Genomic DNA, 14,094 nt, shown 5'->3' with positions numbered 1-14,094 from the left:
TGTCTGTCTGTCTGTCTGTCTCTGTCTCTCTCTCTCTCTCTCTCTGTAACAAAATTCCTTCTCTCTCTCTCTCTGTAACAAAATTCCTTCTCTCTCTCTCTCTGTAACAAAATTCCTTCTCTCTCTCTCTCTCTCTCTCTCTCTCTCTCTCTCTCTCTCTGTAACAAAATTCCTTCACTGGTTTCTTCTCATACTTTAAGTCGCCCTCCAAAATAGTGGGTAACATCTCCTCTTAGGTAGTTTATTCTGCGCAACACGCTTCATCATCCTCTTGTCTATTGCTAATGTAAATAATCCTGAGAGTAAACCGATAAATTAAGGTGTAATATGCAAAAGAAATCGCTATGGAGGAACAGCTCCGATGCTTCCAATGCAACTCTGAATACGCGCAAAATCTCACTAGTATTCAAAATGTTTCGTATAAAGGAACTATTGACAGCGACTGCACACACACACACACACACACACACACACACACACACACACACACACACACACACACACACACACACACATTTACATAAACGACAACGCCACACAACAACTTTTCACCTTAACATAATAACGTCGTCTTATTTTCGTCTCTGCTGTATCCTAAAGCAAGTCACATTAACATTCTCTCTCTCTCTCTCTCTCTCTCTCTCTCTCCCTCCCCAGGCCCAATAAAATCGTCTGGTGGTAGCAAGAATAATGTAATCTCAACAAAGACTTAAAGCACATAATAAGTACACAAAGTTGGTCTGTAAATTGCGCTCCCCTTAATTCGTGTGTTGCGGGGACGGCTCAGTGTGCTGGTGTGGGATGCATTGGAGACCCTACAGAAAGAGAAGCATAGATAACTGAGCTGCTTTATGATATTATACCCTTTTTACTCCAACTTGGCCTAGAACTGCCATCTCTCCATCTTGAATACTGAGCCGTAACAACAGATTAACACCTGGATATGATCCTAATCACGAAGACGTGCCATGGAAGGGATGTAGAGCCTAAGTATTGTCTTCTTCTGTTACTGAACTACGTGAAATAAGCTGCAAGAGGACGAAAATCTGGGCCAACTTAAGGTGACAGAACTGCAGTAATCTCTTACCCACTCAATGAACGAAAACAGGTACAAAAGTTTAAGATAAATCCGGGACCATGAGAACCGAAATACAGGGCTTCGGTAAAATCAACTGGAGTATAACACTTCTGGTCAGAAAAACATCAGTGAGCGACAGACGGACAAGGCGGCCACTAGAGGTATTTCAGAATCTTAAAAACAGAAACTATAAAAAATGAAAAAATGATTATGTTCAGCAGAAAAGTTAACTGAGCCATTCTCACCACACACACACACACACACACACACACACACACACACATACACAATGAGATGCGTAATATATGGATCACCCCGTATGCTAAATTGACCTTATACTCTTATCACTACTGACAGGCGACTAATCCCGGAGTTCGCCTGAGACGTTCAAAGTTCTTTACCATCATTTATTTTACACGTGCCAAGGCAAGGCGCCCTCCATCATATACTCCTTCACTCCCTCCTTCCATCCTCCACGTCATTCGTTCAAACTCCACTCCATCCTTCCATCTTCCATTCCATCCTTCAGTCCATCCTTCCACCCTTCGGTCCATCCTCCCATCCTTCACTCCTCAACTCCATCCTTCCATCCTTCTATCCTCTACTCCATTCTTTCATCATCCACTCCATCCTTCACTCCATTTCTCCATCCTCCAATCTGTTTTCCATCCTCCACGTCATCCTTCCATCCTTCACTCCATCTTTCCATCTCGTCCTTCACCATCCTACCTCATTCTCCCATCAGTCTCGCTTCACTTCTCTCTCTCAACCATTCATTCTCCACTAGTTCCACCTAAATAAGTCTTCTTGCTTTCTTTATCGCTCCTCCTTCTCCTCCTCCTCCTCTTCCACTTCTTCTTCTTCTTCTTCTTTTGCTGCTGCTCCTCCTCCTCCTATTCCTCCTCCTCTTCCTCTTCTTCTTCTGCTCCTCCTCCTCCTCTTCTTCTTCTTCACATGACTAAATTATCCCTTTGCACTTTACACCTCTCGTCTTGCATTCTTTCCATTCATTCATCATCCTATCCTCTACTGCCCATCAGGACTGCAAAGGCCTAAAGTCAGGATATTAAGTCTGAACATTACGGCAAGGATAACCAGTCACACATCCCTGAGCAGCATTATGTGAGCAACAAACCCTAACCAGCCCTTGGACTATAACCCTTACAGACCACGTCTAGATGGGGCACTTACTATCCTTCCTAATGTTTCATAATATGTAACTATCTCCTTCCTCTATTTCTTTTTTCTTTTTTCCGTAACCCTGATTTTTCCCCCCCATTTTTGTGTTCAGACTTTCGTCTCCGGTATCCATAATTTTACGCTGTTTTCCTTCCTCATTTCTCCAAGTGTCCTTAAGTTTATCGTAGTTTTCCCTCTGCTATCTTCTTAGGCTTTCTCACCCAATGTTCTTAAGATCATAACCTTTTTTTTTTTTTTTTTTTACTGCTTTCTCTCAGTGTTCCAAAGTTGCAAGTAGTAGTCCTCGTTCTTAACTACTTTATTACTTTTTTCCTTAAATGCTCGAAAAACTTACTAATGGTTATACCTTTGTTTGTGACTATTTGCCTTTTTTTTTTTTTCTTTAAATTAAAGTTTACTCGTAAGTTACTGCTTTATCTGCCAATTTTTTTTTCTCTCAAACTACATAATCGAACATTCAAATTTCTAGCATGATTTTCCTTCGCTTTCCCAAGTTTATGACTGATATTTTCTCCTTTTTATCCCATCGTTTTCTTTCAGGGATAACGGAGCCAGGGACACGAAAACCCCGACCTTCACCTCACCACAGCCAACCGTGGACTGACCCGCTGTATCCCGTCGCCCTCGTATTTATGTGTCGCGGTGGCCGGAGTGCGTGTGCCAGATAACCAACTCTTTATTACGGCGGGAATGTAAAGACGGATCTGGCATTCAGTAAACGGACAGGTGCGAGGTATACGGGGAAAAAGAAGACGGTGGGACATATACGGAGCACGGACGGTGAAACGGGAGATAATGTCAGATATAAGACACAGACAGAAGACAGGGGAGAAGGTACATGTTTGGTTAGGAAGGCAGGACTGATACAAGGCACAGATGGTGAAAAAAGAAGATATTGGATGTAGGCAGCGGTAGGGTGTAGGTGTGGTTAGCAAATGAGTAGGGCAGATACCAGGCACAAATGGTTGGGCAGAAGACACATGTTAGTAAACAGTGATATAATGTTGATTTGGTTAGAAGAAGAGTGGGAAAGACACAAGGCACAGACGATGAAACAGATGATTGTGGCAGTGGACAGTGGTAAATCGTAAGTCTGGCTAGGCGGGGGGTAGGACGGACACAAGGCACAAACGGTGAAACAATACATGCTGGTAGTAGACACTGGTATGATGTATATTTGGTTAGGAGAGTAGGACAAAAACAAGACACAGACTCAAGGCACTGGCGGTGAAACAGAAGGCACTGGTAGTAGACACTGGTAGGGTGTAGATTTGGTACGAAAGAGGGTAGTGACGATGCAAGGCAGAGCTGGTGAAAGTGGTGTACCCAGAAGCACACTCGGCCCACAATCAAAGCGTAGCAGGTGTGACTCCAGGACAAACCACAGGATCTCTGGCCAGGGTACCTTTACCTTAGTCTGTTCTCACCTAGACTTGAAGTAGGAACCTAGGATTGCAAATTGATAACAGCGTGTCACACTCTGGGAAATGTGTTGGGTGCTTTCCTTGTCAGTTGTGCAGTAATTCTGTACACAATAATGACAAAGTTTTACCCGTGAGATAAAAGGCAACACTGGTAAACATCCACTTCTTACTCCTTGCAACAATTCTCCGAACTTATCGCGGGTTATGTGCTAGCAATCTGGACTAACAAAAGGCTTTTTTGTTTTGTCAACTTGAAACTAATACAACATAGCCTGAAAAAATAAAAAAGGAGGGAGTCATAACCCCCCCACTCCACCCCACCTCCTCCCCTTGATCCACCACTGCATAATACTGAGAAGCCGTATTCTCAATGGCACAGAATTGGTAGCATTTTCCCCCAGGCGATTTATTATGCACATTACACCTTAATATCTCTTTGTATACATTATGACGTCAGACGAATTTATTTAGCTTACGGTGGAAGAATGTTAATGTGCAAGAGACGAAAATAAATCACCAAGGAAGAGGTGTTACAAACTTTCTTAACCCTGCGAGAATACATCCTTCTGCGTAAGACCTAGAAAATGAGAGATATTATGTAAATTTTCGCGGGCTTTCATCAGGAGTAATATTTTATGCATAACAGAGGTGAATAGTGAGGCAAGTTAAAATATTCTTCCTTTCCTGCTTCTCAGTCGTAACTATGTTGCACTTGTTTATAATGGAAATTTTATATTATTTGGCATCTCGTAAATGATCTTGAGACAGACAGACAGACAGACTAAGTAGGTGAACTCTTGAGATGGTTGTAAATCTGCGGAACATTATACGTAGTTTCTTTGAAACAACACTCCCCACTATACAGTAGAGAAAATCACACACACACACACACACACACACACACACACACACACACACACACACACACACACAGCGAGTCTTCCATATTTTCCAAACTTTTACAACAAGCAGGTAATGCCATAAACACCTTCAAGATGCTACAAAAAGAAAAAAAAAAGTCAGTGCAGGAAAGGATGGCCGAAAACAGATTCTGGCGCTGCGATTTGTAAACAAACTTCGTACCCAGGCTTGAAAAATTATCGTACCAGCGTCTCTGTATTTTCCGTGGCTCAGAAAGACTGTAACATCCAGTTCTCAGCTATATATTTTGCACATTAAATTCTCAGCTAAGAATTATGCATATTAAATTCTAAGCTATATTTTTGCACATTAAATTCTCAGCTATATATTTTTGCACATTAAGTTCTCAGCTATATATTTTGCACATTAAATTCCCAGCTATATATTTGCACATTAAATTCCAAGCTGAATATTTTGCACATTAAATTCTCAGCTATATATTTTGCACATTAAATTCCAAGCTATATATTTTTGCACATTAAATTCTAAGTTATATATTTTTTCACATTATTTTTTCAGCTATTTATATTGCACACTAAACTCTCTGCTATATATTTTGCACATTACAGCTAAATATCCTCTTGTACGATATTAATGGAAACTCTGTAGATATTAAATAAAAATAATAAAATACCAGCGAATACTAAGGTCTGCTGTCCATAATAAATCGCTAAAAAAAAAAAGTGCAACGTTTCTGTTAAAAAACAAAAAAAATACAACTGGAGAAAGAACAGCAATGCAGAAAAACAAAAATGAGAGGAAAAACAAAGAAAATAAAGGAGAGATGAAGTGTAGAGGGGGGAAAAAGGGAAAATGAAAAGGAATCTGTAAAAAATCAGTATAAAAGAGTATATATATCAGAGAAGGAAGAGGAAAAAGGGATTAGCAGAGGGGAGAGAAAACAGAGAAAATTAAGGCTGGAAGAAAACTAAGGTAAAAAGAGGGGGAACGGACGTGGAAGGGAAAGTTACTTCTCAATAATTTCTGTTTCGCCTCGACTTGGAGTGATGGGGAGGGAAAGGGGAAAGGGAGGGAGGGGAGGAAGGAAGAGAGGAAGCGGGAAAATGGAGGAAAGAAAAATGAGACGAAAAGGATACTGAGGGGAAAATGGGAAAAAGCAAAGAGATAGGAAAATAAAAACGAGCAGGAAAAGAGAGAAACATGGAAAGAAAGAGAGAATTGTCAGAAGCGGAAGAAAACGCTGAGGGTACGAAATGGGAAAGAAATGCGAGAGAGAGAGAGAGAGAGAGAGAGAGAGAGAGGACAAAATTATTTTCTTTTCTACTCCTCACTCACACTATTTTCTTTCGATCTCACGTCTCGTCCCTCTTTCCCTGTCCTTCATTATACTTTATTATCTCTCTCTCTCTCTCTCGTCCAATCTCATTTTACTCTTCTCTCTACTTCAATCTCGCTTCCTTACACTTTCCCATCATCTTTTATGTTCCATGCAGCCCTCTCTCTCTCTCTCTCTCTCTCTCTCTTATCCAATCTCATTTTCCTCTTCTCTCTATTTCAATCTCCTTTCCTTACACTTTCATCACCTTTTATACTCCTTGCAGCACCCCTACTCCCCCGTCTCTCTCACTCTCTCTCTCTCTCTCTCTCTCTCAACCCGTGATTAGCATTATGAGACCAATTTGCCGACAAAATGAGACCTTCCTGGTACAGCTTATTAGATACAGCTAATTTACAGCATACAAGACTGAGTTAAAGGGCAGAACTAAACAGATCAGGTTACAGGATCCAGATTAAGGTTACAAAATAAAGTTAGGTCAGATTAGATAAGGTTAGATGCGGTCATGTTAGATACGAGTTAGGTGAAATTACGTTACAGGCATAAGTTAGGTTACAGAATACAGTGATAGGATTTATGATACAAGGTTAGGTTAGAGGATACAGACTGGATACATAATACAGGATTAGATTACAAGATTCAGACTGGATAGAGGGTACAATCTGAATCAAATAATCGGGTTACAGGATCCAGGGTTAGGTTACAGAATACAGACTGCATCAAGGTACAGGGCTCGAGGAAAGATACAGGATAAAATAATGGATAAAAGTCACAATTAATAGGATAAAGGATAGGGTTACATAATACAAGATACAGGGAAATACAAAAGGCATACAAATACATTTCTCAGGATTCAGGAAATTTGTCAAGGGGCACTGATATATATCTCTCTCTCTCTCTCTCTCTCTCAAATCAAAGTTCAGTCACATCTCCCTCTTTTTCCACTTCGTCATGTTAGCCTCCTCCCTCCTTCTCTCTCTCTCTCTCTCTCTAACTATTGGATCTGGGGTGTAAAGGCTTAGGTTACAGGAGAATTACAAGGCGCCGTCGTTGTAATTAGGGGCCGGAGAGGTGTTGGGGTGAGCCAGGTGTGGGGTTACCTGAGAGAGAGAGAGAGAGAGAGAGAGAGAGAGAGAGAGAGAGAGAGAGAGAGTGAGAGTGCTGGGTACTGCATGAGACAGACAAGCTAGGGATGAGTGATACGCAGATACATACATACATACACACATACATACAGACAGACAGACAGACAGTGTAGGTGAGCAAACGTGCATGCAAGGCGTACAGGAGATGAAGAGATAAGGATAGATAGATATATATATGGATGGATAGATAAATATGGATAGAAAGACATATTCTTCCCACTTCTTCCTTCCGCCTCTCTTCTCTCCCCTCCTTCCCTCTCTCAGCTAACTGCCTCACTTGCCCTCCTCCTTCTTCTTCCTTTGTTATCCACTCCTCCCCTTATTTTTTTTCTTCTGCCCTACCTTCCTCGTTCTCCTTTCCTTCTTCCTTCCCTCTCCTTCTCTCCCTCCTTCCTATCTTGTGGACTATTTCCTCATTTCTCTCACTTCCACTCGCTCCTTCCCTTTCTCTCCTTCCTTCCTTCCCTTTCCTTCCCTTCTCCCTCCCTTCCATTACTCCTTCCTATCCTCTGCTTTCCCGTCTTTCCTCCTCTCCATCTTTGTATCGCTTTTTCCCTCTCCTTTTTTCTTCATCTTTTCTCCTCTACCCCCTTCCCTCTCTCCTTTCTCTCTCTCTCTCTCTCTCTCTCTCTCTCCTCCCACCCTCTGATCTCCCTCCATATTATCTCTGTCGACTTCCGTATATTAGCTTAGTACTGTTGACCTTTCTCTCTCTCTCTCTCTCTCTGATCTCCCTCCATATTACCTCTGTCGACTTCGGTATATGTGCTTGGTACTGTTGACCTCTCTCTCTCTCTCTCTCTCTCTCTCTAACTTCAATTTCTCTAATATCTCGCTCAAAGAATTACAAGATATAAAAAAGCATTAAAAAGCTGATACTACAGCAGGTATGTTTTCACTGGATGGAACTGGGCCACTACAGGAGATACCAAACCTCCTTCAATTCAAAAAATTCCCTCAGTATTCCAGAGAGGAGCGTTTTAATACGGGAAAAACTAAAATAGAAAATAAGTCCCAGGATTAATAGTAGTAGTAGTAGTAGTAGTAGCAGTAGCTCTTGTTGTTGTTGTTGTAGCCTCAAGTTCATCTGAAACGTGAACCCAGTGGACTGCAGGCTGATGCTGCCCTACTCTGGCAGCTCTACATCCTCCCTTGGGTGATAAGGAGCTGAGGGACGTTTGTAGCAGTAGGAAGCATAGCCACCTCATTACATCGGTGCCACCACGTGAAGGCGACCCTCTCCAGCACCACGTCATGAGGCTGAAGGAGTTAATCAGTGTAGCAGAGAAGGAAGGGAAGGGAAGACGGAAGGATGGAGGACTGAACTTGAGAATCTTGGGGAAGAGAGTTGGCAGAGGCGAAGTTTGTGTTTACCTGTGACGAGATATTGTGTGTGTGTGTGTGTGTGTGTGTGTGTGTGTGTGTGTGTGTGTGAGAGAGAGAGAGAGAGAGAGAGAGAGAGAGAAGGGGGTGAACCAGGACAATGTTGCATGCATGATAGTCCTTTTCTCATGGCTAGTCCATAAAAATCAAACGTTATTGTAATGAAAATTGGATAATCTGTCCCTTCCTTATCCTCTCTCTCTCTCTCTCTCTCTCTCTCTCTCTCTCTCTCTCTCTCACATTACCTCCCTCCCTCCATCCCTCACCCTCTCTCTCCAAGCCATCACCTCCTCCATCCCAGGCTCTCCAACACATCTGCCACTTCCTCTCACCCTCATTCTCCCTTTACAGATTAGGGTAAGGCAGGAGTGAGGCTGGAGTAAGGCAGGGGTAAGGCAGGAGTGAGGCTGGAGTAAGGCAGGGGTAAGGCAGGAGTGAGGCTGAAGTAAGGCAGGGGTAAGGCAAGGGTGAGGCTGAGGTGAGGCAGGGGTGAGGTAGGGGTGAGGCTAGGGTGAGGAAGAAGTGAAGATGGGGTGAGGCAGTGTGAGGCTGCTATGGCAAAACGTGAGACATGGGGTAAGGTAGAAGTGAGGCAGGGTGAGTTAAGGATGAGACATATCAGGGTGAGGGAGGATGGAAATAGGAATGAGGCAAAGGACTGTGAGGAAGGGGTGAGGCACGAGTTAGGCAGAGCAGGGTGAGGAAGGGGTGAAGAAGACAAGAACGAGGCAAGAGTGAGGCAGTGCAGGGTGAGACTGGGGTGAGACAGGGCAGGGTGAGGCAGGGGTGAGGCGGGGGTAAGGCAGCGTAGGGTGAGGATGACCAGGGTGAGGCTGGGATGAGGCAGGATCAGCGTGTTAGGCCTCCACACACCCTGGGACAGATGGAGTAATCTTCGTGGCAAGTCTTCTGAGCCAGGCAATGAGGCAGGAAGGGAGGTAAGCTGTGGGATTGGCAGGGAACAGGCAGGGAGGCAGACAGGGAGGTAAGATGTGGGACAGGCAGGAGACAAGCAAGGAGGTGAGATATGGGGTAGGTAGGGGACAGGCAGGGAAGTAAGATGTGGGGTAGGAAGCGGACAGGCAGAAAGGTAAGTTGTGAGGAAGGCAGGGGACAGACGGAGAGGCAGGCAAGGAGGAAAGATGTGGGGTAAGCAGGAGACAGACAGAGAGCCTGTCAGGGAGGTAAGTTGTGGGGAAGGCAAGAGGCAATCAGAAAGGCTGGCAAGGTGGTATGCTGTGGGGTTGGCAGGGGACAGGCAGGGAGGTAAGATGAAGGGTAGGCAGGAGACAGGCAGGGAAGAGGGCAGGGGGTATACTGTGGGGTAGGCAGGGACACAAAGGGAGGCAGACAGGGAAGGCAGGTTATGGGGTACGTAGGGAATAGGGTGCGAGGAAGGAAAGTGGGTAAGTTGTGGGGTAGGTAGGGAGTAATCTGGGACACAGACAGGGAGGTAGGGAGACAGACAGGAAGGGAGACAGGCAGGGGGGTACAGGTAGGCAGGAAGGTACGCTCCAGGGCAGGCAGGGAAGCAGTAGGCAGGCAGAGAGAGGAGGTAGCGAAACATTCAGTGAACTGGAACGGGAACAGGCCGAGAGGAATGCAAATTGAAAGACTGGAAAGCAGGCAAGCAGGCAGGAGGACAGGCTGGAACGCAGACAATGAGGTAGTAGGTTAGGGAAAAAGACACGAAGAGGCAGTTCACTCTACCTCCATTCTTACCTCTCTCTCTCTCTCTCTCTCTCTCTCTCTCTCCCCTTGTTTCACTTTATCTAATTCACACATCATTCTGCCTTCATTCGTTTCCTCATAATACTTTCATTCTTGTCTCATTTTCACACACGCCGAATCACCCCCCCTCCCAACTTCAATCTCCATCTCTCTACCTCCACGTCTGTCTAGCCCACCTCTCTTCCTCAATCCACCTCCGCTCTTGCCTCACCTTCTCTACCTCCACCTCTACCTTACTCTACCTCCATTCTTCCTCACCTTGATCTAATCTACCTCCCTTTTTGCCTCACCTTCCCCATCTCCGTCCCTGCCTCACCCACGTGCCTACACCTGTACTCTCATATCCTCACTACCTGCCTGTCCCGGTTATCCCCACGTGATGTAATTATAGGGCATGCCATTATTGCCGGTTGCCTCTCTCCTTGCCAACCTACCTGCCTTCGTACCCACCCTCCTGCCTACCTCCCTGCATTCCTGCCTGCTTCAGTGCCTCTCTCCTTGCTTTCTCCTGCCTCTGTACCCACCTTCCAAACTGCCTGCCTGACTGCCTCCCTACCAAGCTTCCTGCCTTCCTACCTGTTTCCCTGTCTGTCCTCTTACTTCCTTGTCTGCCTCTCTTCACCTCTGACTTTCTTCTTTGACTGTTATTGCTTCTTAACTTCGTAACCCTCCTCCTGTCTCCCTGTCCGCCTCCCTTAATTTCTCTCTCCCTTCATCCCTGTTTACTTCCGCCTCTCTCCACACGTACCATACTCCCTGCCTGCCTCCAACCGCCCCCCCTTTGCCTCCTTCCCTTGTTCTCTCCCTGCCTATCTTCTTGCTTAATTTTCTGTCCATTCCTTTTCCTCACTTCGCCTCATCCCTCGTTTCCTCCTCCTTAAATCACTTTCCCTCTCTTTCTGTCGCCTTGTCTCCCTACCTTCATTCTCCTTTCTCTTCCCTCTCAGTAAGAACCGTAAGGTCTATGTGGTCTATGTATCTGTGTAACTCCTCTCTCTCTCTCTCTCTCTCTCTCTCTCCAGTACCCACGCCAGTCAGATACCTCTTAATAGACACTGCCTTATAATCTCGTCACTACACCAGCCCTACATTACCATATAGATAAATTTAACTATTTTTACCCTGCTCACTTAACTAGGCGCAATACTGACATCTCTTCATCTTAAATGCAGCACTAAATCAAGTGACTAGCATTAGAATACGGCGCTAATGACAAGGAAGTGGTATGGAAAGCACGTGGCACAGTCTATTGTGTCCTGGGGTCCACACACACACACACACACACACACACACACACACACACACACATAATTGAGCCAAGGTAAGGTGAACGGACTCTAGGCGGGGATTTTCGTCTTTTTGTAGCTAATTTCCCGTAGCTCAGAGGAGGAAAAGACGGTGCGACGAGTCAACATTTTTTCCACAGCTCTTCTTCGTGACCAGCATATTCTACTGATAATGAACTGTTGTAGCTCAGCAGTCAAATTGGGAAGGTGACAATTTTACACCTTGTTAAAGTGAAAGGAGTATAGTCGGGCACTAAAAAATAAAAAAAAAAAAAAACGAAAAAAAAAAAAAAACTTCAATACCATGATGTCTTCTCCATCTTATTCTTGTTATTTTACAGACGATTTTGTATTTATTTATCTATTTATTTATTTTACATTTGTGGATATCTGTCGTAGTGATGGGGTTAATGAAGGCTCTATCTAACCCCTCCAGTTCGAAAGGTCAGCTGAATAAAATCGTCTGGCGCTAGCAGGAATAAAACAGGGTCCGTCCTTGCGCTGAGGGGGTCCATAGGGAGATTAATATGAGGGAGTCCACGCTGGAGCACCAAAAAAACCGTCTGGAGGTAACGAGAGAGAGAGAGAGAGAGAGAGTCTTGGTACTGAAGGAGTTAACAGGCAGACAATTCGTAAAATAATTCGTAAGAGAGGCTCCCTCCCCGCCCACCCGTCTTTCCGGATAAAACGAATGCGGGGAAAACATCTTAATTATATGAAAATTTCTACAAGGAAATTTCCAAGGAATGTTGAGATTGGACATAAAAATTTGGATTACGGTCTCTCTCTCTCTCTCTCTCTTTTGTGAAGGTTGGGTGACGCAAAGGATGCCAGGGATTATGAGGACACAGGAGGAAGATAATGGAGGAAGTGGAGGAAAGTGGAGGAGGCAAAGAAAGAGAAAAGAGAATAGTGGAAGAGGAAGAAAATGGATGAGAATGAGAGGGCGAAGTGGACGATGAAAAAGTAGAAGGAAAAAAAAAAAGGTGAGAGGAGGAAAGAGTAAAACAATGAAAAACGAGGAGCGCAGAGGAAAGAGGGACAATCATAACATTAAACAGAATCACCTCATATCTTTTATTTTTTTCCTGTGTTATTAAATTTTCCTGCCAATTTATTTCCATTATGTGGTACGCCTTCTCACTTTTTCCTGCCAGTTTCGTTTAAAGGGTATGATGGGAAGAGAGAAGCCTTCTTTGCAATCCTTATTTAATTCTTGAATTCTGATAATACCGTGAGGCTCGTATCTTTAGCGATTAAGGAAGCTCTAGCATTTTTCCATACTATTATATTTCTGCACGTATAGGAGGAGGAGGAGGAGGAGGAGGAGGAGGAGGAGGAGGAGGAGGAGGAGGAGGAGGAGGAGAAGAAGAAGAAGAAAAAGAAGAAGAAGAAGAAGAAGATGATGATGATGATGATGATGATGATGATGATGATGATGAAAATGATGATGATGATGATGATGATGATGATTTAAGAAGAAGAAAGAGAAGGAGGAGGAGGAGGAGGAATAACAGAAGGGATTGAGTAGATCAGTAATGACCAGGGTACACACACACACACACACGCTCACACACACACACACACACACACACGCACACACACACACACACACACACACACACACATATCCCTCTGTTATGGCTTTATCCTCCTTCCCAAAGGATTCTCTCTCTCCTCACGGTACCTTATCCTCTCCCTGTCTCCTTCCCTTCTCCTCTCCCTCCACTCCCCGTCCCTCTTCCTCCTCCCTCTCTATCCCTCCCTCCCTCCTTCCCTTTCCCTCCCTCCCTCCCTATTATATTACTTTTCCTATTACCTTCCATCCTTTCTCACTCCTCTCCCTTCCTTCCTTCCTTCCACCTTTTCTTCCTTCTTCCTTCCTTCCTTTCTCACTCCTCTCCCGTCCTTCCTTCCTCCTTTTCTTCCTTCCTTCCTTCCTTTATTCATTCCTTCATTCCATCCTCCCTTCTTCCTCCCCTCTTTCAGTTCCTTCCTCCTCTCATTCCCTCCGCCCTTTCCTCTCTTGCTACGCCTGCCTCCTTAGAGTACCTCTCTCTCTCTCTCTCTCTCTCTCTCTCTCTCTCTCTCTCTCTCTCTCTCTCTCTCGTTTCTTTCTTTTCACCTTTGCATATTCTCCCATTAACCTATGCAGTAAACATTCACGATAAGAACATACAATGGATCGATATAATAATTTCTTCTAATAAGATAAAGAAACTGGACGAATTATGAAAAACAGCTTTAACTTTAAAAACAAATGGATATAAAAACAACGCATAAGTAAAGAGATTCAAAACAACAAGAAAATGGCAGAACTCCATGCACTAACCATAACCCTGATCGGGGAATTAAGACACGCAAACACAATATTCTGAAAAGACCATTACGTTCGAAGGACCACGTATACTGGGTTTCAAAAGTCACTGCTCGCTGTCTCGTTATTTATCGTAGTGATGTGGATCGATAATAAATTTCTCTTCATCTGATGGAAATGGGCCACTCATAACTGAAATACTACGTTGTCACCGTTCAAAATTCCATAAGCCGTATTTATGAGGTGCAAATGCGTCTCCTTGGTTGTTAGTCATATCAACCCTCCAATGTAACACGCTTGGCCATCATCGAA

This window comes from Coenobita brevimanus, chromosome 86, assembly GCF_032717465.1.
Source record: "Coenobita brevimanus isolate Jiangsu-jjx chromosome 86, ASM3271746v2, whole genome shotgun sequence".
Lineage (NCBI taxonomy): Eukaryota > Metazoa > Arthropoda > Malacostraca > Decapoda > Coenobitidae > Coenobita > Coenobita brevimanus.
The sequence above is the reverse complement of the archived record's forward strand: the minus strand, read 5'-3'. Positions refer to the sequence as shown.